Here is a 26,358-nt window from a genome sequence, read left to right as displayed (position 1 = left end):
ATTAAAAGTGTCCCTCTGTGACTAGTTGTCTATATTTTCAATTCTAGGACAGAACAGCATAAAATAAGCAGAATTACAAATTTGATTATCAGACTCTGTAAGTATATCCCGTTCGTTTGTTATTTGTATTCAGAGAATGTGAGGTTGAGACTATGTAATTTAGCTGCAGCTTGCTGGGTTTGTTTTTTTTTACCATCAAAATAGCTTCATAGAGATGAGCTTTGAAGAATGGCTTAAACATACTGTTTTTTTCTTTCTTCTCAGGTTAGTGTCACTTCAAAAATAAAAATAAAAATAGGCACTCTTACTGGAACATCAGGAGTAATGCTGGGTATAAACAGGATTAGAATATACTTAACTGTGGTAATCCTTCCCGACACACATAGAGATGAATTGATAACCGGATTTGGCATTTCAAATATTTTTTACCCAAGGCAAAGGCTTTAGGGTGTTTTCTCGGAATTAGAGAGTTTAGAGATGAAAAAGGTGCCATTTATTATTTTCTCTTTTTGTCAGCTTAGGAATTCTCTTTGCAATCATGTTTATAATACTGGGCCTGTCTGTTCTTAAATGTTTCACCTGTTGAAGGTTGTTCCATCAGAGGATGTGCTAAAATCTTAGACTGTGTGTACCAGAGGTTTTGACTGAATAATATTCTGGTAAAATCAAGTAAGGTAATGTATTGGAAAGGAACTTGGGCTTACAATCAGCAGTAGTGAGTTCTAGTCAGGAATCTGTAATATAATTTGTACATGATCTTGAGCAAATCACTTAATGTCTCTCAATTTTCCATTTCCTCATGTGAGATGTGAAAGGTTTTGGCTAGCCTATATTATTCAGTTCGTTAGATAATCAGATAAATATCATTTAATCAAATTAACCACATCAGTGTATCAGTTCAGCCAAAATATTTGTCATTTATATAAGAAAGACTATAAGAAATCAGAAAACTGGATTTTTATTTTCTTTTTTTTTTTTTAGTTTTAAAAAATTGTATTCCAAGAAATGTGACTGATAAGTACAATTTGTTCATATCTCAACGTATGCAAGTTTCTACATAGAATTCCAACATTCTAGTTTAGGATTTTCAAACACTTTGATCATGCCCACAGAAATAAACATATTTTACATCATGACCTACTTATGCATATACACATATATTCAACTACAGCAAAATTTTGATAAAATAATGTTTATACTTATATTTTAAAAAAATTTTGGGGGGTATAATTCATATAGCAAAGCAAATTCATATAGCAAAGCAAATCCTGTGTGCAGCTTAATGAATTTATACATGGGTATATATAATACCTATCATGTTACCACAGCCTCAATGAAGACATAGTACATATTGAGCCCTATTTTCTTAACATTAGTACTACTTTGCCAAGTAATGGCAACTTAAAAGATCTTTCTCTCAAACCTGGCAGTATTATACCATTTTTGCTACAATATTATTTTCAGGAATATAATCACAGCTTACCTATTACCAGGGCCTTAGAATATAAATGAAAAAAAATGATTAGCTTTTACAATCCTACTTTATCCTGGGACTCAATAAAGAAAATTAGTATCCTTCTTTAAAAAAAGGGAAAAAAAGATGACTATATTCCCATTCCTCCAAAATATAGAATATTCAAATGAAGAGTAAATAGACACTAACCTCTCCTCCCTTTTTTTTTTTAACTTCAGAGCTAACTAATCTGAATAATTTTCTCTTCACCAAAACTGGTAGAATATTTTACTTTATCATCAGGTTATTTTTGATTGCAAAGCTGTAACCTCACAGTATACTTATACTGAAAAATGCATAGGATTTGGAGTCAGGAGATCTAGCTCCAAGAATCTGTTCTATTACCTCATATATGTATAATTTGAGTAATTTCTTTAAAGGTTTGAGGAAACATTTGAATCTTGGTTTCCTTATTACTAACAAGGCAGTAGCAGTAATATTTGTCATTGCAACGTCTGTTGGTAAGAAATTAAATAATGAATGTGAATCAGGAAGACTAGTATGCCTTCTTATTAGCGCTATTATAAAAATATTTTAAAATATTTTATATTTAATAAATTGTATTACTTTTATCTGACTACATATAGATAACATCACACCTTTATAGACAGTATTATTAAGTTCAAATATTAAAGATGGAAGGAAGAGGAATGGAACTAATATTTCTGGAGCACCCTGCCACAGCATCATGATGGAAAAGTCAGGAAGTGCTTTATTTTCTAACTCCAATGTAATGTACTTTCTAACTGCTATGTAAGAGACAATGCGCCACCACATTATCACCTGTGTAAGAGAAGGAAACTCAACCCTTTGGGGTTCTTAAATTGTAGAACAAAGAAGAGTTGCCCCAATATGGAGAAACTATAGTTTTTCTTGACCACTTCCTTTCTGCACCATTTCTCCAAATTTTATTTTTTGATATAGAAACCGTTATAAGTATATAGCTTACAAGTCTAATCAATGTGGCTCCACACAAATCTGCAAACTGATTTGTATATAAGAAGACTCTATTCAAGTTTGAATTCAGGTGGATATTTAGCTGAAATGCCATGAGAAAAAAAAAAAAAGAAAAATCGTCTTCATTGTGAATTTGAGATAATTACTTTCAAAAATCACTGCAGCCCCAATCCAAGAAGGGGCCACAAGGTTTAATTGTGGGTGTGCTATTTACAGATTAATTAGGACATTTAAGTTCATTTTTTATACCACAGAATTAATCCCATAAAAATTAGTTATCTCGAAGGAGTCAGTTGTCAACTCTGACAGGATCTCTTTGCCATAATCTATTAAAATGCTGCTTTTATCTTGTCTTGCCTGTGTCATATTTTATGGATTTTTTCATAAACACTGCCTATACTTCATAAATGTCTCAATTTTCTAGTCTATTAACATTACTTCAAAAGCAATTGATAAAAGAGTAGGGCATGCATGAAATAATACACCAATAATGTGAAGTGCTGGAGGCAAGAACAGTGGGTAGGATCTGCACAGCTTGTGAGCTGAAACAATGAAAGGATGTTTTATCTACTACAATAAAGAAACAAATGATCATTTTTGATAGTAGAAAAAAGATTGCTAGTAATTGGGCCGATGAAAAATGGGTTATACAGAAAATACAGCATAGTTTGAAAATGATAACTGAAATGAGAAAATAAACGTCCCCAAGTATATATTTACATTAGTGGAAAGCTTTTCCCTTTTGTTACCAAAGATTTGGTATTCAGTTTGATTTGTCTTAGTTCTAGATGTGATGGTTTATTCTATATATAAATATTTCCTTTGTATGCATATATTTTTACCAAACCTATATATATATTTTATGTGTTGACTACAATAAATGTTGGAATTTGGTTTTTTCATCTTTTTAATTATTATCATTATTATTTTGAGATAGAGTCTCGCTCTGCCGCCCAGGCTCGAGTGCAGTGGCACTATCTCAGCTCACTGCAACCTCCGCCTCCCAGGTTCAAGCAGTTATCCTGCCTCAGCCTCCCAAGTGGCTGGGATTACAGGCACATGCCACCACACCCAGCTAATTTTTTATAGTTTTGGTAGAGATGGAGTTTCACCATGTTAGCCAGGCTGGTCTAAAACTCCTGACCTCAAGTGATCCACCCACCTTGGCCTCCCAAAGTGCTGGGATTACAGGCATGAGTCACCACACCCGGCCTAATTTTTTTATTCTAGTTTTTGAAGTTATTTTAATTTTTCTTTTAATGTATAGATGATATGTCTATAGCATCCTCTTTAGATTTGTTAAGCCCTAATATAAGACCTAATATAATGAAATAAGAATCTTAATTTGGATTTGTACCACAAATTTAATTGAATAAACTGACTTTTCAAAAACTTATTTGGTAATTATGTATTTAAATCAACTAAATGAAAAGCGAAAAGGAGAAAAGTCACTGAGCAAGATGCAGAATTCCTGATTTTTCTTTCATGTTATTCTTCGTATTTTACCACCTGACTTAGCTAAATAAAGCCAGATATTGTCTGAGCTTTCATTCTTAAGGCATCATGTTATAAACAGAGTGACCTTAGACCTCAGTATGTCAGCACAGTCCTGGTGTTTTCCTGTAATTATCAATAGCTCCTTCTTTCACTTTCATAAGTGTCCTGGCTTGGATGACAAAGTCATGGTTAGCTATTAAAATATGTGATCAAATAAATATTGGAAGAAATGTTTGAGTAATACATACGGTTTTAAATTTCTCTAAACCTACATAGTACTATGTAAAATAATTAGTGTGATTTAGTGTTGAGAAAAGTCTTTGGTTCTTGATTCATATAATTCCTTTTTTTAACTTGGAAATGAGACCATTTTCTTGTTGCTCAGATCAAGAAATAATCTCAGATAACTCAAGTGTGATCATTCAATTCTAATACTTGAAAAGAAGATGATTTTTCTCATGCCTTGATAGATGGTGATAGAATACATTGCTGAATTGTCCTAGTGGCACTCTATAAAACAGGTAATGTAGTGGAGTGAAGTACAGGACTCATCATAATGATGATGCCATGTGTGCCTGTAAGCCTACAGGGGCACAGAAGATCATGATCAAGGGGGATTCTTTAGTTCTCAAATGTTGCAAAGAATATTTGAAACTCCCTGTCCTTGGCACATAACTTACGGAAACAGTCAACAAAATTATGTGGGAAATATCCAGACTTACCATATGGGGTGAAAGATAATACCCAACATAATAGTTTATTAACTTGACTTAATTCCCGCTTCTCTCCATTTGTCTTTTCCCACATCAGGAAACAGCATAAATACTCACCCGGTTGCTCAAGCCAAAAACCTAGGCATTTTTCATGTTCTTTTTTGTCCATTACATCCATAAACAAATGCTGCCACTTTAGTCCCGGAACCATTCAGAACTACCTGCTGCTTTTCATCTCCGTTCTTACGATCATAACCCAAGCTACCTTCATTCTTCTCTACGGTTTTACAATTGCCATGTTACCTGCTCTGCCTGCTTCTACTCTGGCCGCCTCCTCCATGATTTATTCTCAATGTAGTACTCAAAATGATCTTTTAAGAATGTAAATCTGATTACACAATTCAATAGCTTCCGTTACATTTAAAACAAAACCCAAGCTTCTCACTGTGGCCTATGAGTACTGCATGATTATACCCTTGTCTGCCCCATCTCCTACATTTTTTCATTCTTCACTGTGCTCCATCTTCCATTTTTGTTCATTCAGCGTGCCAAGCTTGTTCTCATTTGCTGTTGCCCCTGCATGGGTGGCCTAAGACAAATGATTTCCTTCCCAAATATTTGTGAAATCCGTTCACTTCTCACCACTTCTGTGCTCACAGCCCTAGTACAAGCTCCCATCGTCACTCACCCAAACTGCCCTAGCAACTTCCTCACTGGTCTCTGCGTGTTAAATCGGCTATCCAGCCAGGGTGATATTTTGTTAAGTGCGTGTTTGATTGTGTTGAGCCCCCTAGAACCATATTCTAGGAGCTGAACATGCAGCGCTGGCCTGATAGAGTTCATATTTTATTGGAGAAGCAGATACCAAGCACACACAAAAAAGAATAATTTCAAATTCTGCTAAATACTATGAAGAAAATAAGTAGAGACTCAGTGATAGAGAATAATTGAGGCGAGATCCATTTTTAGATTAGGGAGTCAGGGAAGCCTTTCCCTAAGGTGTATCTATGTGAAGAGCTGGGGAGAGGCAGGAAGGAGTCAGGATTGGGGAAACATAGTGAGTGAGAAAGAACATGTTAGAGATGGGGCGCGCTCTTCCGGCAGCCCGCGCTCCCTGACCCCGCGCCGCCCAGCGCCCCGCGGACTCAGCAGAGGGTAGTGCCGCCGTGGGCTCCTGCCTCCCCGGCTCCGCGCTGCCGCCACCGCGGCCCATGGGCAGAGTCGGCGGGCGGGCCGGCATTAAATTGAAGAAAAGATGTCCCTGTACGAGGAAACCAGTGACTCAAAAATAGAAGGCTGGTCCAAAAACTTCAAACTTCTACAGTCTCAGCTTCAGGTGAAGAAGGCAGCTCTCACTCAGGCAAAGAGCCAAAGGACGAAACAAGGTACAGCTCTTGCCCCAGTCATTGACCTAAAACGAGGTGGCTCCTCAGATGACCGGGCAAATTGTGGACACACCACCGCATGTGCCAGCTGGGCTGAAGGATCCTGTTGCCAGTGGGTTTTCTGCAGGGGAAGTTCTGATTTCCTTAGCTGACGAATATGATCCTATGTTTCCTAACGATTATAAGAAAGTAGTGAAACGCCAGAGAGGAACGACAAAGACAGCGGGAGCTGGAAAGACAAAAGGAAATAGAAGAAAGAGAAAAAAGGCATAAATACAGACATGATGCACGTGAGTTTTCAAGGTCATCTGATCCGGATTCTGATGAAGATGAAGATTAGGAGCGAGAGAAGAGGGAAACAAGTATGCAACTCCTTCCTCGCTAACTTGGGGGGCATGGTGGCGCACAAGATCATACAGAAGTACGGCTTCCGGGAGGGCCAGGGTCTGGGGAAGCAGGAGCAGGGGCTGAGCACCGCCTTGTCGGTGGAGAAGACCAGCAAGCTTGGTGGCAAGATCATCGTGGGTAACGCCATGGAGAAAGATGCATCCAAGAAGTCAGATTCAAATCCACTGACTGAAATACTTAAGTGTCCTACTAAAGTGGTCTTACTAAGGAACATGGTTGGTGCGGGAGAGGTGGATGAAGACTTGGGAGTTAAAACCAAGGAAGAATGTGAAAAATATCTCAAAGTTGGGAAAAGTGTGTTGTTTGAAATTCTGGTGCCCTGATGATGAAGCAGTACAGATATTTTTAGAATTTGAGAGAGTTAAATCAGCAATTCAAGTGGTTATTGACTCGAATGGGAGGTATTTTGGTGGACAGGTGGCAAATGCATGTTTCTACAATTTGGAAAAATTCAGGGTCTTGGATTTGGCAGAACAAGTTTGATTTTAAGAGCTAGAGCACAAGTAATCTCCGGTGATCCTTAAATGAACTGCAAGCTGAGAAAAGAAGGAAAAAGGTCACAGCCTCCATGATCGTTGCATACTGAGACTCTTGGAGGGAGTTCTAAGATATATGTTGATTGATCCCTTTTTTATTTTGTGGTTTTCTAATATAGTATAAAAATCCGTTTAAAAAACAAAAAGAAAATGTTAGAGATAAGACTGGAGAGATGGGAGGCAGTAATAAGAGATAAAGAGCAGTGGATTTGGCACATAATCTGGAGGTAGAACTAACAGAGGTTGCCGATGATTGGTGATGGAAAGGTAGAAATTAAGGATGAAACCTAGGTTTTTGCCTTGGCCACCAAATAAATGGTAGTCTTATAAATTGAGATGGAGAAGAGTAGGGAAGGAGAGGGTTTGTTAGTGGAGAGAAATCAAGTTTTTTTGTGGGGGGTGGCTGGAGCAGGTTAAATTGACTGTATCTAGTAGACCTCTAAGTTGCTGTATCAAGCAGGTAGACGATTGTGAATCTAGAACTCAAGGTCAGGGCTATAGATATAAAATGGAAAAATCACAGCATATAGATAGAGATTAAAGTCTAGGAACTGAATAAAGTCACCTATAGAGAAAAGATAGAGAATTGAAGAGGAGAGAGATCAAGTCCTATAGCACTTTTAATAAGATCAGGCAATCTCCCTACCAAAAAAAACGTGGTCTCTCAGAAGAAATGAGAGACTGGGGGAAAAAAATAAAGAATTAGGTCAAGGGACAAATGCTGCTCTGAATACAGTAAGAAAAGGACAGGAACTGGCCTCAGGATTTGTCAAAATGAAAATTGTTGAGAACTTAGACAAGACCGGATTCAACAGATTGGTGGAGATAAAAACCTAATAGGTTTAAAAAAAAAAAAAAACTGAAGGAGGGAAAAGAGTGGATATAGATTTCACTTTCAAGGAGCTTTGCTATAAAGGGGAACAGAAAAAAGGCAGTTGACAGAAAGTTGAGGACAAGGGGCTAAAAAATATTGGTTTCAAGTTTGGAGTCATTATAGCATTTTTTTATGTTAATGGGTATAATTCATGAAAAAGGATAAAACTGAAGACACAGAACAGTGAAATCATAATTCCAGAATCTAAATATTTGTGTTGGCAAGATGGGTTGGAACTCAAAGTGGAGTGATTAGTCTTAGATAGGAGCAGGGATAATTCTATTGTGATCCTAGGGAAGGTGCAGCATGTGGGCTCATCAGGCTATAGACTTGGCATTGGGAAGGTGGAATAAGAAGCCAGGCCATCAGGTTAGAGAATATGAGAGAAAAAATGGTTGTCACGAGAAAGTTAAAATACTAGGAAAATATAGTAAGATTAGGCAGCATTAAATGCCTGCTTGAAATTTATCATCATAAATGTAATGTGAAATCTGTCTCCAGTTATGTGTTTTTCTCTAGCAACATTCAGGAGCTTGAATAATGGCACAAAGTAGCTGGAGAGTTGGGTGTAGCTTTGGGGATTTTGACAAGAAAATACAATAGAGTAGCAAGGAGCAAAGGAATTATGTGTATGATTAAACTGATAGAGCCTAGAATCTGAGCCAGATAAAGAAGGACGTGAGCATATTGGGAGTGAGAGTGGTATAGTAAAAAGTGGTAGGGTCAATAAATTGGAGGTCTGAAAGAGATATAAAAATTTTAGAGGAACGGAGCTAGAATAAGTAGGCTTTAAAATTAGAAGATGGTAGTTAGCAAATCTGCACTTAAAAATCAAAATTTTAGAAGTAATGTGGTTACTGGTGATGACAAGGCCAACCAGTGTTTCAAAAACTTTTTAAAATGGACACAGTAAGGCCAGGCGCGGTGGCTCACACCTGTAATCCCAGCACTTTGGGAGGCCAAGGCGGGTGGATCACGAGGTCAGGGGATCGAGACCATCCTGGCTAACACAGTGAAACCCCGTCTCTACTAAAAATACAAAAAATTAGCCGGACTTAGTGGCGGGCGCCTGTAGTCCCAGCTACTCGGGAGGCTGAGGCAGGAGAATGGCGTGAACCCAGGAGGCAGAGTTTGCAGTGAGCTGAGATCGCACCACTGCACTCCAGCCTGCCTGGGTGACAGAGCGAGACTCCGTCTCAAAAATAAAATAAATAAAATAAAATAAAATAAAATAAAATAAAATAAAATAGATATAGTAATATGATGTTCAAGGCAACTCAATATGCACAATACATACATAATATGTAACTGAAAAAATTATGAAACAATATTTACCTGACTTCATTCAATAAACTCTGATATTTTAAAATCTATTCTCTGTTACTTAAAAGGAAAAAAACAGGTTATAACTCATTAAATTGATTTTTATGATTACTAATGAATCAGACTTTGCATTCTGAAAACAGCTCTGGTGACCATGGGAATGAGTGATTGGTGTGGGGTGGAGGAAAGGATTGTTGGTATTATAGAATTCAGACACCTGAGAGTCCACAGTGTCAGATGGATTATCTACCTAGATGTGGAAGCCATCAAGGATGAAGACAGGAGTAATGGCATAGAGGAAGACAATGAAAGTGGTGGTGTAGTCTGGTAGTGGTTTGTGCTTCAAAGAGACTGGAGATTTTAAAGAGCTAGAGAAGACACATTACCTCCAGGTCCTAGAATGTGGGTGGGAAAGATAAAGCAACTTTCATTCTGAAGTACTCAGGAAAAGATGCAGACTTAGAGTCCTGTCTTCACTGTGAGCAAAAAGGAGAAGAAAAAGTCAACAGAAATAACTGTGGACTTGGGGGGATTTTGTTACTGAGAGATTCTGATTTCTATAAGATCCAGGGAAAGACTTTGGGAGGTCAGAGATGGGTAGCAGATGGGTTTAATGAAAATGACTTGGGAGGCTTGGACTGAAATTAAATGCAGGCCTGGTTAGTTTTGATAATAGCACAATGAAAAGTGGGTAGTGGCCCATATTAGCCTTCTTCACAGGCTTGGTTTCTTAACTAGTTTGTAGAGGTGAGATCATGATGTGTTAGTTAAGGAAGACCAGCCTCCCTGGGAGCAAGGTAGTTCCAGCAACTGCCCTTCAACTCTGAATAGCCAACATGGCACTAGGAGGGAGGATTGGGACTGTGAGGAAAGGCAATGTCACTGAGCCCCGTGAACTCACCATGCAACAGACCCTTTGCACATATCTCATCCTGTTCCCTGACTAACTAGCTGTTTGTCTTCTCTTTGATTTCTGTACAAGTCTCATAGCTTTAGGAAAACCTTCCCTCACTCCAGTGGCCCCCCGATCCAGTTCTTATAGCTCTCTGCACCTCATCTTTATCTCATATGTCACGGCTGCAGTTTTATATCTATCTGTGGGATTGTTTTATTAAGTTTCACTCCTTCGCTAGACTAGGCTCTGTGTAAAAGGGACTATACCTGTTTTGGTTCACTATTGTATCTCAAGCACAGTATATAGTGTGTAATAGGTGCACACAAAGATAAATTTAATGAACTAATACAATCAGAGTTAGCAGACATTGAAGACAAAAAACGGCAAAGGAGACTAAAGAGAACCAACAGGAGGTACTGCTGAAGTTGAAGTTGCAAGGAGGGTTTCTTGTTGCAACTAGTAGGGTCTACAGCTCAATCTTCATGGACATGACCCAACTGATCTTGAAAGGACAATACTACAAACCTACTGTCTGAAAGCAAAGAACTATTTAAAGACTATATTAATAGCAACAGTAATCGCCAGAGGGATATGAGATGGAAATTTAGGGGAACAACAAGTCTAAGGCAGCTTCAAAGGCAACTCCCCCAAGAATCTAGTCCTAACTAAGGAAACAATTATTATAGTTCTTCAAGGACTGAGGGAGTAGGATAGATTCAGGAAACAAGAGGTGCATTTGGGTTGGGGATGGAGTAGGACGAAAGGGGGATAGTAGTGGCATTCCAGCATTTTCGAAGCAGGGAAACAACTGGCTATATACGGAGTCAATTCAGGAACTAGAGCACTTTGAGGAGTGTGGCCGTGCCAAAGCCAGTTCACTGAGAAAGGGCTGAGTTAGTCAAAGTTGGAGCAAACAACTAGACTGGCTGAGATGTGAAGCTCTCTCCCTACTGAGTAGGACTTAGAGCCTAGAGGTTTGATTGCCAGTGGTTTTATGGTAACTGTGCCCCTTATGCTAACAAGTGTCACCCAGGATAAATAAGACAATGATGCAGAATTAGCTAATCTTGGACAAAAGTCCTAACAAAGTTGAAGAATCACCACTAGGGAAGATTTCATTCTGTTTCCATTTTAATTCTGCACCAGTCAGTGACACCATTACATTCCTTTCACATCCACCACCTCTGTGCGTTTACAGTGCATCCTCTTCCTTTGTCTTATTAAGACCTGCATTTCAGAAGCGATTTTTCCCCCTTGCTAGATCATCATTCAATAGCAGACTAGGACACCCCTGAGCAATCACTGAGTTTCATCTTTCTGTCACAGAGGAATTCAGTGACTCACCTCTTGCAACTACACTAACTCTTTCAGGCCAAGAGGGCACTGGTCAGCGTTTTGGAGGAAGTAATTTACTAAATGGTGCCCTTGTGGCCAGAAAGACTCAACACACATAAAAGGAGAAACCACAGACTCCACTTCTCCTGCTCAGAGTGTTGGAAACAATTAGGATTAATTATGTGTTTTTGTGTGGAAGTGATGATATGAATTTCAATGGCATACAGGAAAAGGAGATAAGCCTATTTTTTTAAAGAAAATAGTTCCGGTTTAGGTCCATTATAGCTGCACAGTGTCATTATGAGATATGAGAAAGAGATAACTAAATTATTCATAATTTTATTTGTGCTCTATTCTTTATTTTTCCTGGAAAATGTCCCTATTTGTTATTAAAACTAGCACGTTTTATAAAGAGATTTATGTTAATTACACAGAAAGCTGCCTTAGTCAGAATAGTAAATTCTATAGTGAATTTCAGAGTTTTTAAAATGTGTGATCTCTATGCTGTAGAATATTTCTTGCTAATGGTTCATGCCATCTATATATCTAGTGATCTTTGAACCTTATGTTCATTATTATGGTTATAGCTGTACCCAAATGGCAGCATATTATTAAAATATGAGATAATGATTGAAGAAACTAGACATAATTATGCTTGTAAAGGAAAACAAACCTTCTAGGAGTAAGTTTTTAGAAGGCAAGATAATACCTTTAAAATGTTATACTCAAAGTAAACATATTACGACAGATGAGAAATGCCAGATTTTCAGGCAAAGGGTGAGAAACTGAACTAAGTTTCAAAAGCCATCTCAAAAAAGTTGTTCACTTTAAAAAAAAAAGTATATTTTCTAAAAAGTAGCAAGTTTCCCAGCATTTCTTTTTTAAAAATATGCATTTTCTGTTATTCAAATGAATAAATATAAAATTATTTCATTTTGGCACTTTCTAAAATCCTGATCCTACCAATGGGTAAAATCATCACTAACTTTGCAGTATTGACTTTTAGCTCTGTAGGCCTACTTCCATGTCATGAAGGCCAACAGCCTGAAAAAAATAATAAAGACTTATCCCAGTCACCAGTTGAACAAATTCTGTTATCATATTAGTCCTGAACATTTAGCAGGGAAAATAATATCAAATATTCTCATATCAAGGTACAGAAGTATCAGTCTCATGGCAGACCCAGACTTGGAGGGCTAATGTTAAGCTAGATATCTTGCAGAATAACCAAGAGTAGATCATTGATCTACTGAATCTCTTTAGAATGAGATATATTTATTATTGGTTAGGACCAGGTAGACGATTTACATTTGTAGTGTGTGGTTAACGTGATAATAAGTTAATAACACTATCAGGTGTCTGGAGCATGCTTACTTTGGGTACAACTATAAAGAATACATTTTTAGCATGGTAATTTTTTCCCAAATTCTTTTCATCAAAAAAAATGATTTATGAGAATGCTTTTTGAGATTACATGAACATTTAGATATTTGTATTGATAATTTTTTTACACTACTTCTTTTAGGGTTCAGTTTTGAAAGCTCTCCTGAGAAAGGAGGAAAAAGCATTTATATGAGGAAGCAAGAAGACTGGAAATGAATTAAGTATTAGAGGAGTAGAGTGGCAGTGACTAAGGTCAGAAAAAAACTAAGTGAGCAAAGAGAACTGAACAAAATAGCAAAAGAAGAGAACAGTGGTGTATGAAATAGGAAATAAAGTGAGAACTATCTCAGAATAGAAGAAAAATAAGACCCAGAAAAAAATATATATCTCTCAAGAAGGTACCTACCTGACAATATAGTTTCCATTAATCTCTATCCATATACCCTTCTTCATATCTGTCTAGTCATTCATAGGCAGACAAGGCTGAGCTAGCACCTTAAGCCTAAGATATCACATCATCTTTTGTAGCTGAGATGCTGGAAGTAAATCCTGGAAAATTGGGAGGAGGTGAGAACATTAAGAGATTATAAGAAAATTTAAGCCATTTTTCTTCTGACTTAATTTTCATCTTCATAAGAATATCTTATCCAAATGAGCATAAAATATGAAAGAAGAGCCAAAAATTAACAAATAACAGGTCTCCATAAAGACAAGAGTGTGATGCTGTGGAGTTTTGTCATAACATAAAAATCTGTAGAAGGTTAGGATGTTTGTCACTTTTGGTTTATGTGATGCTTATTTTTTGTCAGCATGTATAATCCCAAGTAATTTATTATAATAGATTTTAGAAAGTAAAATAAATAATTTAACCTATCCCATTCTCATGTAGTTTCTAAGGATTCCCGACATAAGTCAAATGTGTCTAAAAGAAGCAATGTCCACCATGTAAGTTACTCACAGACAATAAAGGAAGTTGCTTACCTGGGCTCCAAAACCATTAGCCATCCCTTGTTGTCATTCACCTGGATTACTAACCAATGTTTAATATCTTTTTCCTACTTATTGTTGATTTTCAGCTTGTAGGCATATAGTTTTTTATTTTAAATCACTATCAAATTGTGAAACTTAACAAAAAATGGCAGTGGGTGATTTTTCTGTAATGCTCCTGCATTCACTTCTTTGAGTGTTAGGTTAATTTTTAGCTAATGGTTTTGGAGCCTAGGTAAGCAACTTCACTTATTGTCTGTAAGTTACATGGTGGATATTGTTTCTTTTAGACGTATTTTACTTGTGTTGGAAATTGTTAATATTAACTACACGAGAATGTGATAGGTTTAATTAATTATTTTGCCTTCTAAAATATATTATAATTAGTTACTTGGGATTATATGTGCTGACAAAAAAAAAGTATCACACAAACCAAAAGTGATAAACATCCTAACCTTCTAGCAACAAACAACTATGGAATGCACAAAGGGCGGATGCTTTAAGTGGCAGAAAGGGGGACGGAAGTAGGTAATTATTTGTAGCAATGCTTTTACTGTTGTTCGAAATGAGACAGACTAACAGTGGCAGCAGTCATTTTGCTGAATCAAAGTCCATGTTAGTCACATTATACACTGCCACAAAAGGTTGTTAAGGCTGGTATTAGCATGTACCACTGAGGACATTGGAAGGACTCGATCTGTCACACTAAATCGCCTTCTTGCCCTCAACCATTGAAGTCTCCAGCTCCTCTGACATGTTCTTTCATTAATGGCCTGGCCTTGACAACTGATCCTAATTGCCTCTGAACCGCACTTCATGTATTATTGGTGTCTGCCTGCCCTGGTTCATGTCAACAAGCCACAGCATGTGCAGGGTGTGCCCAGTGCCTTTGCAGAAATGATGTTCACATCGTCATATTCCTCTGAGGGGATTGGGTCTCGCTGGGAGTAAAGTAGAAAGCTAAAGATCTTCCTGTCTCTTCTTTGTAATACCTTAATGTTGATTTGTGCTGTGTACATATTAAGCTCATCTAAGGACTCACTAAAACATTAAACCAATTATGCAACATTCATTAAGGCACACATGTAAATGCTGACTTAAATTTGCCCTTGTTTTAGTAAGTGGTAAAATGTGCGTTCACTGCAAAACCTTTTCAACTTTAGTTAGTATGGCTTACATTCCTTTTCAACTTTAGTGTGGTTTACTTTTATTTTGAGTGTGCGTAGCAATTTCAATTTAATGTATGATAATGGCCAAAAGAGCCTACAATATAGTTTCCAGGTAGAAGTACGCATTAGACCAGAACTCCCAGAAGGAAATTATTGAAGGTTTGAATAGGATATTTTAGTCTTAACATTTATCAGCAGATTTATATTTACTACATTTTCTAAAAGTAGCTAAAATAATCAATTTTAGTGCATTACATGTATTTAAAACCTTTATTTTGTTCTGACATTTCAGGAAACATTCATAAAGGACAAAACAGTTTAGATACATTTTAATTTATAAGATGAGTTATTTGCTTTCAGCAAAATACTTTAGAATCTAAAACATAACCTTGGAAATGCTCAAGATATTTACCTCTTTTTCTGAAAATGTCTCTGAGATTTAAAATTTGCCTCATTCCTATGACAATTTTTTACAATCACATCTCTGAACAATAATATGAGATTCTTTCAATCTTTTCATCCTTTTTTATTTATTGAAGGCAGTTTTCTGGTGAGCCTTTTAAGCATGCAGGTTCTACCCATGATCATAAAAAATAAATCACAGAAGCTCTTCGGTGCTAGGTATCATTTAGCCTAATCTAGACAGTGACATTTGGGCCACTAACAGCATAATCATGGTTATTGCTACAAATTGCTCCATGTTTGAGTTTTAATGTTATAAGTAAATTATGCCAGGGGATAAAATATATGTTTCTTTGGGAATTAAACATGTTTATTTCAGCAATGTGGCCATGGAATAGCACGGAAACCTTAAGCTTGTTTCATGTAGTAATACTGCCACCTTCTGAAGCCCAGAGGAATTGTCCTCAAGGTTAGCTGTTTTAAGAGACTTCTCAGGTAGCCATTTGTAGTGATCCAGCAGCCTGAAACTTCTAAGTCTAGAAACCATCTGGCTTTTATCATAGAAATGATAAGTTTGACTTTAATCTTCATTTAAAATAAGTAGAAATGAATACAGGTATCCAACAGTCGGTAAAAATACTATTTCCTCTTTTCATTTTACCCCCAAAAGCCTTTTATTTTCTGGACTTTAGAACTATCTTTTTTTGGTGATGTGTAGTTTCCTGTTAAAAAGCTCAGCTGATGTAAAGCTAATTCTGATATGGAAGTTACACAGCAAGAGCGGATGCCTGGCAGAAGTGGGGCAGTGGTGGCCACAGCTGGGATTGTGAGAAGGGGATGGCAAATGTTTTCCTATCATTCAATCAGACAGTATGCCCTTCAGCAGAACAACAAGCCTTCCTGATTCTTTAGAATTAGTGAGATTAGCATGAAGCACATAATGCAGGATGATGGGTTTTGTCATAATTTGCATTGTCCTGGAAAAATGCGGGTTGATAGAGCGATGCGTCTTGGAGCATGTCATGTCCCACGGGCAGGTCACAGAGGAAGCTTGGCAGAAATAATTTTATGATATGTGCATCAGTTGCAAATGCTTCATAAGTAATTTGTCAAAATAAAATAAATACAAAGTGGTTAGAAAGGTAGAGAAAGTAGGGTCATTGTAAACGTAACTCAAAAAAAATTAGATTATGTCATCCTCAAATATCACATTTTTAGTGATTAAATGAAAATACATACAATGAATGACTAGGCTTATTCTCCTTTTGGTTTTAAATTTCCAAAACCTTACTGGTAAGTCTTTCCTTTTTCCTAAAAGTAAAATCTTCCCTAAAAGTAAAATCTTACTGGTAAACCTTTCCTTTTTCCTAAAGGTAAAATCTTGGAAAATACATGTGTGTTTCTGCAAAGTTTATTTATGAAAGCCCCTTATAGAAATTATGAAATATAGCTACATTAGGGAAGGTTTTCTGCGAGTTTGCATCTGACCTTGATAATGTTCCCAAACTACAGATAGGAAAGGATAATCAGTATATAGTTGACAAAATGAACATGACACTGTTACTTATCTGCAGCAGCATTTCTGGAAATGGGCATATAGAATTCAGACAGGCAAGGGGAGCATGCTTATTTAGCATAGCATTGCAAGAATGAAAGGTCCAGTGTCAGGTATTGTCCATGGTTTATTTATGGAGTACCTGACAGTGATGCCACTGTCTTTGATATTTAGAAATTTCTTCTATCCAAGAACATTATAGCTAGTGTTTACAGGTTATGTTATTTATCATTTCAATATCTGCTTCTACTGCACAAAGACATTTTGCAATGTCTCCTTTATTTGTCTTTATACATTTCAAACAAAAGATTAATGGTGGCAGTTCAGTAACACTGATCTTTTATGACAGTTGAACATTTGTGGGTTGAGGGTCTAATAAGAAAAAAAAATTAAGTGAGGAGTTTAAGGAAAATGAAAAAAATAATCACTTGTGAAAATCAAGCTTATAATAAAAATGTATCTTCTTACTACACTGTTCGTAGGAAGAATACTCATTTTCTCAGATGGTTATAATTGTAGAATTAGGTTTTATGAAAACTAAAATTACCCTAGGGCACAGCTCAACATGAATAAATCTTTCAACACCCAGATCTGGAAACATGATACACACGAAACTAATAATGCCCTACAATTACAAGTAGATCAAGAAGAATTGTGTGAAGTTTTTAAAAAACATTATTTATTGAGTTCTATAACATGAAAGTGACTCCAAATAATGTTAGTTCAGACTATTTTAAATCATTTGTTGTTTGTAAAATAATAGCCCTCTATATAAACCTCATATGTTTTTAAACTTACCCTCCTGTCTATAATCTTCAAAACTGACTGCTTTCAAACAAACTGTTTTACTAATCAGAGATAATAAGTGCTTTGTGGTGCCAATTGTTAAAAACTAGATTTTTCGTGAACATTATTTTTCTAATATATCATCTCTTGACTCATAAAAAGATTTTTTTAATAAACCCTGTTTACTGAGTTGTAACATTTCAGCCCAATTTCAGCATTGTGGATATTCTGTACAATATTTATTTCATGGAGAGTTGGTATTGTAGACTTCAGTCTTGTGTCACATTTTAACAACTTTTTTCTATTGTCTTCTTTTTGCTGTATGCTACTGAGTCAAAAAAAAAAAAAAGGCACCTGTTGCTTCTCCCGTGAAATTCCTTTCCTCAGAGGAAATGTGCTTGCAGTGACAGATAATTTGCCTTGGTTAGAAGTTTTCTAGCATTTTCCCCTAAATAGCAAAGCCATAATACTCTTAGATAATCTTCAGGGGAGAACAAAAATACCTCTTAGTTCTCTTAGCAGAAAATTATGATAGATAATTTAAAAAAGAAAAAACTTTTTCAAATAAGTATACATCTCTCCAGTCCCCTCCCAAAAATTTTAATAAACTAAGGATTTAAATTCCACCTTTTCAGACAAAGTTTTCTAAATTGAATAAACAGGATAATGTACTGGATAGATCAATTTTTTATTGTCTTTAGACTTTACAATTCTTTTACTCTAGATAATAACCACTAACCTAGCAATGCTAGTTTAACTCTCAATGTCTTATGAACTATTTATTCAGTCATTTGTTCATTTAGTCAGTATATGCTCCTACTGCTTATGGTGCCTATTCTATGTCCTTTGAAGGATGCTGTGCAAGAGTTTATTTCCCATAGGGATGGAGAGTGAAGTGAGCAGAGAAGGCCCAATCAATGATTTAATCAAGAGGTATTCTTTGGGCAAAGCACCTCATCCAGAGTTAATGGCATTGCCACTCTGCAAATGAGTCTCAGAAAATGAAGAGGTAGCTAAAGGAATTAGCTTATTAATGTGCTATCATCACATCTGGACTGGATCCAGTTCTTGGTGTTTGTCTGGAAAATTCACTGCTGCTACAATACTGTAATACCTGGCAATTCTCATGTTAATGGAAGGGTAACTAGTTTGTGTTTTTTAATCTACCTAGTCTGTGCTGAAACTCAAATATTTATTTGACAATAAAGTGATGTTTTTTTACCTAGGACAGGTGAATTCATGAAGCAAACTATATTTGTTTTCCATTCTGCTTTCACTAACTTGTCTTTAATAAAATCATTGCCTCAAAGATTATTAATAGCATTTGGATGATTTTTCCATTTTGCCCCAGCTTCAATAGCTGCCTCTATGAACTCTTATTATCATTTCAGAGTTATTTCTTTAGGATTCTTTATAGTGAACAAGGGGTCTCAGGTAAAAAAAAAAAAAAAAAAAAAAAAAACTCAAAGATAAATGATAATTGAGTCAGTCCAGAATCTCATCAGGAAGAATGTGCCGAGAAATCTAGTCTAGGTATTTCTGGACATACAGGTAACTTCCTCGAGTAAACAAGAATGTTAGCTAAACAGATTTCCACTTAATTTGATACTATTTATTTCTAAATATAAAAGAATTAGATTAAGTAATTACTTAATTTTCATTGAAAATTTTAATTTGAAAAGTACTTCTTTCGAGAAAAATGGTGTATTATTCCATTTTCACACTGCTCATAAAGATATAGTCAAGACTGGGCAATTTACAAAAGAAAGAAACTGTAATTTACTTACAGTTACATATAACTGGGGAGGCCTCACAATCATGGCGGAAGGCAAGGAGGAGCAAGTCACATCTTATGTGGATGGCAGCAGGCAAAGAGAGAGAGCTTGTGCAAAGGAACTCCTCTTTGTAAAACCATCAGATCTCGTGAGACTTATTCCCTATCATGGGAATAGCATGAGAAGGACCCGCCCCCCATGATTCAATTACCTCCCACTAGGTCCCTCCCACGACACGTGGGAATTGTGGGAGCAACAATTCAAGATGAGATTTGGGTGGCGACACAGCCAAACCTTATCAAATGGCTACTATAAGTTCTTTGAAAAGTTATTGGTACTGGAAAATAGGAAGAAATCAAGGCTAGGAATAAAATATACTTATTTTAGATACAGTTTTTTTTTTATCCCGACCAGGGAGATATCTCTAATGCATCTCAATGTATATACATTTTAGGCCAGGCATGGTGGCTCACACCTGTAATCCTAACAGTTTGGGGGACAAAAGTGGGAGGATCACTGGAGCCCAGGAGTTGGAGACCACCCTGAGTAACATAGCAAGACCTCATCTCTACAAAAAATGAAAAAATTAGCTGAGCATGGTGTGCACCTATAGACCTAGCTACTTGGGAGGCTGAGGCAGGAAGATTGCTTGAGCCCAGGAGTTCAAGGCTGCAGTGAGCTGTGGTTGCACCACTGCATTCCAGCCTGGAGGACAGAATGAAGCCTTGTCTCAAAAAAAAAAAAAAAACAACATACATTTTGGAGACTTCACCCATGAATTTTCCTTTTATATCTGTCATAGGTTTGCTTTTTTTTAATACTAAAGTGATCATACTTGTTTCTGGCTCAAACTTGCCATGCAACCCCTGAAGTCCTTTTGCTAGGACTGTAGGGAAAGGAGGTATTTCTTCTTTCATTCATTTTTCCAAGCTCACCACTCCCCCAAAATATAGGTCTGCTGGCTGTTACAAAATAATTTTTATTGTATGTATAATTTATATTGTAAAATATTTCTGAAGTTATAAGGTAAATAAATAAAACAGTAAGTGCTCTCACTTTTTTCTTTTCATTACTATTTAAATCACCATTTTTATTGTCCAGAAAATTTTTGCAATCTATTAGTCCATGATGTAGACACGTCTCCTTGGACTATTTTAGGATAAAACTTTAGCCAAATAACACATTTTACCTTAGGGGGAAAAAAAGTAGCACTTAATTTCTTCTACACACATGTTAAGTTTATTGCTCATAGATGATTTAGAAGGGTTTCTTGTTGTATATATTATATGGAAAAGACATTATTTGTAAATATGTGATAAGATTATGTTGTACGCTTAGTAGGTTGGGATGTCATCAAGCTCTCAAAGTTTCTGAAAGTACGGGGCAGCTGATGAGTGAGGATAGATGACAAAAGAGAAAAGTCGATAGTTTGACTTTGGGAGATGATCAGATCACACTTGAAATGGAAAGCTTCCCTGTTACCAGAAGAGAACTATGTCCTGAAAAGAAATATTGTTCTGTCCTGTTGGCCTCTCCGAACTGGATTAAAAGCAATGGATTTTAAAATTTATGCTTAATGAAAGAATAAAACGTCTGAAATTACTACAGCAAATATAAAGATAAAGAGACCCAGAAGAATCACTAGTGTAATTTTTGGAGAACCATTTCCCCCCACCATCAATTTACATCGCTATGGCTTTTATCTTATATATCTGATGTCGAAAGTCATTTTCCAGGGCATTCAGAAGTTGTCTAAGACTGTGTGTGTGTGTGTGTGTGTGTGTACGTACCATCTGTGCCCAATGAAAAAAGTAAACCATCTTTCTTCCTAGAAATGGTGGCCATCGTTTTTACTTTAGGTTGAACATATTTTGGTGTTGGTGATAGGATTCTAGAGGACCCTTCCCTGGGTTTGGTGGGGTGGGAAGAACCATATAAGAAGTTATTCACGGGCTGGGCGTGGTGGCTTATGCCTGTGGTCCCAACACTTTGGGAGGCCAAGGCGGCGGATCATGAGGACGGGAGTTCGAGACCAGCCTGGCCAAGAGACCAGCCTGGCCAATATGGTGAAACCCCATCTCTGCTAAAAATACAAAAAATTAGCTGGGCATGGTGGCGGGCACCTGTGATCCCAGCTGCTCGGGAGCCTGAGGCAGGAGAATTGCTTGAACCTGGGAGGCGGAGGTTGCAGTGAGCCGAGGTCACGCCATTGCACTCCAGCCTGGGCGACAGAGTGAGACTCCGACTCAAAAAAAAAGAAGTTATTCAGGAGCACCAAGAGAAGTGGGGAGAGCTGGTAACAGAAAGACACATAAAGCTTGCTTCTGACCAGGAAAGGGAGGTAATGTGATAGAATTAAGGGCCGGGAACAGATGGTATTTCCCTCCAAGCCCATATGACTACCATGAGAGAAAACCCAGAATATAAATGGGAAAAATAAGTGAAGAAGCCTGATTCCACTAAATAGTGGGACTGTTTTTAATCACAAGTTTTTGTAGACTTACTTACTAAAGAAACTGATCAGGGACCAGGCTCAAATCCATAGAAACTCAGTATATAACTCATGCTATGCTAAGCCGCTTATTATTTAATCCTTACAGCTGTCCTTTTAAATGAATATTATTATTCCATTTTTGAGTATGGAAACTGAGCTTCAGAGAGGTTGTGTAACTTGTCCAGAATTACATAGCTAGTAACTGGTGGAGTAAGGCCATTAACCTCGACTCTATTTGACTTCACACCTATGTGTTTATCATACAGTATTATTCAAATTTGGGAAAGAAGGAACCCAATACGAAAGTAAAGACTGAGGTGCTTTTTTTTTAAAGAAAATGTTTGTGGTTTTATGGTATCATGAGGCATTGAAACATCTGAACAAATCAATGTCTGGTGGTGAGGCATCTGCTTTCTCCTTCCCTTCTGTCATACTTAAGTCTTTCAAGGCATGCATGGTACAACCCAAACTTCTTCCTTCAGATGCAACTAGTCTAACATCCAAACATCATGCACAACACCTGGGTGGCAGCATTGCACTACGCCCACTCCCACCATGGCCCTGCTCCTTTGGCATGATATGTGGAGCATCTGGAGGAGTGTGATTGGTATTGGAAAGAGGAGGGAAGAGGAAACAGCATGACTGCCTGGTTGGGAAGAGATCAGCCCAAGATGTGCAGGCCAAGCCTGAACATGTCATTGGTGCAAACTCAAGTATTGTTGATGTTTTTCAACAGGAACATCTAGCTGGTGGAGCCCCATGATGGGGTCTTCATCCACCTTAAGCTGGCCCACAACCAGGCTGATGATGCAACTGGCGTGGGCTGATGGTCCTGCGCTGTGATGCTGTGCTGGATTTTTTGGAAGGGACGACTAGACAACTTCTCCACAATGGCAGCTTTCCCCTGGAATTGCTGTCCTTCTCACGTAAGGCATGGCACATCAATGTAAATTGCACCTAGTTGGGTTTTCTCATTATGAAATAACTGGTAGTAATGCTGAATGAAGCTGGATCCAATCTGCTCCCAGATTGGCTCATCTCCCATTCTGGAGCATCACCCAGCCTCATTGAAATCTGAAGGGTTGGCACAGTGGCAGCAGCAGCATGACAACCCAGCACAGTCTGCCAAGACTGAGCTTCTTCAAAAACTATCTGTGAAAACTGCTGGGTGTGGTGGCTCACACCTGTAATCCCAGTGCTTTGAGAGGCCGAGGTGGGAGGATCGCTTGAGACCAGGAGTTCCAGACCAGCCTGGGCAGCATAGTGAGAACTTGTCTCTACAGAAAAGTAAAAATAAAAAAAATTAGCCAGTTGTGGCAGCACATACCTGTAGTCCCACCTGCTTGGGAGGCTGAGGCAGGAGGATTGCTTGGGCCCAGGAGTTCCAGGCTGCAGTGAGCTATGATCTCACTGCTGCATTTCATTCAGCTTGGGCAACAGAGCAAGACCCAGGCTCATTTAAAGACAAAAAGAAAAACTATTTGCAGAAGCTGAATCATGTAGGAGGAGTAGCAAAAACAAACAGTGAACTAGAAAATTAGTTTTTTTATAAAAAGAGAATGGAAGAGTTGGGGATATGCTTGGAGAAGCAATAGCTAATGAAATGAGTTGAATAATATTATATTCTTGAATATTATGTAGTCTAAATTCTATGAAGCATCTTGGTGAGAATAATGCTATAGTTGTTCTATTACTAACTGAAGACAATATACAAGGAAATTGATTTAAGTGAAAATAAGCAAACAAACAAAAAAATCAAACAATTTATTGCATGGGAAAATGTCTTGACCAGGGGACAATGAAAGGCTAGTGTAAGCTACCTGAGGTATCTACAGTAGATATCTCTGTTAGAATGGTCACTCCAAACATATTCTTCCTTAAGCTGTATTGGCCCTCAGAGATTCATTGCCTGACTCATACATGATAGTCAATAAATATTTTAGGAATGAATGTATGACTGGAGCCTTTTTCTCCCCAGCCTGGGAATCCATGAATGTCTTGCTAAAAGTGATGATACCTGAAGAGTAGACCAATGTTTTGGATAGAATAATGGATTTTAAGAAGTCATGACTTTGTTAAAAGCTATAAAAAAGAAAATGAGTTGTCTGGCTTCCAGCCTCCTGCTTAGGTCAAAAGCCATGTCTCTTTTTGGTCATTTTTTTCCATGAAAAAAAATTATTATTAGCATATGTTTTCTCAATTTAAAAAAAAATTATTTTGGGTCAAAATATGCCAATACATATTTAAATAACAATGTTTTGAAGTTTTCAGGCTATGTTTCTCTCGGGTCTTTAATTTTGTGAGCTATTTGGGTGATATACCATAATTATTTTTAGAATGGTTGCATTATGTTTATAGTTTTAAAAGGAAGCAGTCATAAAATTTGCCTTTGAGGTCTCCTAAAAATAAGAGTTTGCTTGAGGGAGCAAGACTTACATGACCTTTTGATTTTTACAGGACAGTTCACTCAGAATTGTATGTGAAGTGGTAGTAAAGGACAGATAGGTAGACAATTATTTGCCTATTTTAATATCATATTTGAAGCATTCACCAGTAGAAAGCATAGAAAAGTAAGTCAACTGTCTGTCCAACAAAGATCTAGATGAGCTAATACATTTGCTGTAATATCTGGGAAAACTTGAACTTTTGAAAACTGATTCTTTGTTATGAGAGCTATGAATAAAATTGAAAGACTTCATAAGATTTTCATCCTCAATGAATGTAAAAGAGAAATTTTTTTTTACCTTACCTACTTAATAATGCATTAGGTTTTAGTAAAGCTTCTAGAAATTTAAGTTTGAAATTTACACCTTTAATATGTTTGAGATAAATTGATAAATAGTTCTCTGTAGCTATGAAAACCTAATATGGAGTAATCCAAATTTCACATTTGCATTATTATCATTAACGCTGATGTGTACTGTTGGCATGTGCACAATATGAATAATTCTATGCTATTGTCTCAGTTATCAGTATATTCTCTCTCTCTACTTTTTAAAAGGCTAACCATTTTATAAATTCTAGCTTAAATCACTTCTCTTCCATGATACTTTCGTCCCAGTCATGAGCTACAAGTGATTTTTCTTTACCCTAACCTCCAATATTACTTATTGCTTAAGATTCTTTGGTTATCATTTGCAGAAGCCTACTAGTGCTGTTTAAGTCAACAGTAGGAAATGTATTATTGTGATGCTGTGCTGTCTTTCAGAACATCAAAGTAGAAACTGTCTAGCCCTCAGAAGGCTACTGTGAATTAGAACTAGACCCAGGAAGCAAAATCAGAATAATTATGATAGGAAAGATTTATGTTATCGTATTAGTCTGCTTGGGCTTCCATTACAAAATACTATAGACTGGGTGACTCAAACAACAGAAATTTATTTCTCACAGTTCTGGAGGCTGGGAAGTCTAAGATCAAGGTGCCAGGCAATTTGGTTTCTGATGAGGGCTCTGTCTTCTCACTGTGTCCTCATATGGCCTTTCCCTGGTACATGTGTGTGGGGAAAGAGATTACTCCCTCTTTCTCTTCATATAAGGTCATCAGTCCTATTGGATTAGCTGACTTTATGACTTCATTTAACCTTAATTTCTTTCTAAAAGCTGTCTCCAAATACAGTCACATTGAGGGTTAGGGCTTCAACATATGAATTTGCGGGGTGGGGAGTTAGTTCTTGCAACACTATGAAGAAGTAACTGAAGCTGGGTAATTTATAAAGAAAAGAGGTTTAATTGGCTCACAGTTCTGCAGGCTGTACAGGAAGCATGGTGCTGGCATCTGCTTGGGTTCTGGTAAGGCCTCAGAAAGCTTACAATCATGGTGAAAGGCAAAGTGGAGCAGGTGCATCCTATGGTGAGAGAGGAAGCAAGGGGTGGAGGAGGTGCCACACTCTTTTAAACCAGGTCTTGCATTAACTCAGAGTGGGAGCTCACTTATGGGGAGGACAGCACCAAGCTATTAATGAGGGATCTGACCTCATGACCCAAACACCTCCCACCAGGCCCCTCCTGTAACACTGGAGATGACATTTCAATGTGAGATTTGGAGGGAGCAAACTTCCCAAACCATATCCTTCTGCCCCTGGTTCCTGAAATCTCATGTCCTTATATGCAAAATACAATCATCCCATCTCAATAGTCCCCCAAAGCCTTAACTTATTCCAGCATTAACCAAAAGTCCCAAGTCCAAAGTCTCATTTGGAGATTAGTTCTTTCCTATGAGCCTGTAAGATTAAAAAAAGTTATTTACTCCCAAGATACAATGGTGGTACAGTTATTGGGTAGACATTCCCATTCCAAAATGGGGAAATCAGCCCAAAAAAAGGGGCAATAGGCCCCACACAAGTCTGAAACCCAGTAGGGCAGTCATTAAAT

The 26,358-nt window shown here is 37.3% G+C and overlaps 2 pseudogenes; one reads left to right on the top strand and one right to left on the bottom strand.

The window, feature by feature from the left end:
- Positions 1-5,919: 5,919 nt before the first annotated feature.
- Positions 5,920-8,326, top strand: LOC129482602 (splicing factor 45-like; annotated as a pseudogene).
- A 14,322-nt stretch (positions 8,327-22,648) lies between these two features.
- LOC129482607 (nuclear transport factor 2-like) lies at positions 22,649-23,032 on the bottom strand (annotated as a pseudogene).
- Positions 23,033-26,358: the final 3,326 nt, after the last annotated feature.

Source organism: Symphalangus syndactylus, chromosome 5 (assembly GCF_028878055.3).
Source record: "Symphalangus syndactylus isolate Jambi chromosome 5, NHGRI_mSymSyn1-v2.1_pri, whole genome shotgun sequence".
Lineage (NCBI taxonomy): Eukaryota > Metazoa > Chordata > Mammalia > Primates > Hylobatidae > Symphalangus > Symphalangus syndactylus.
This window is presented reverse-complemented; position numbering and strand designations above follow the sequence as displayed.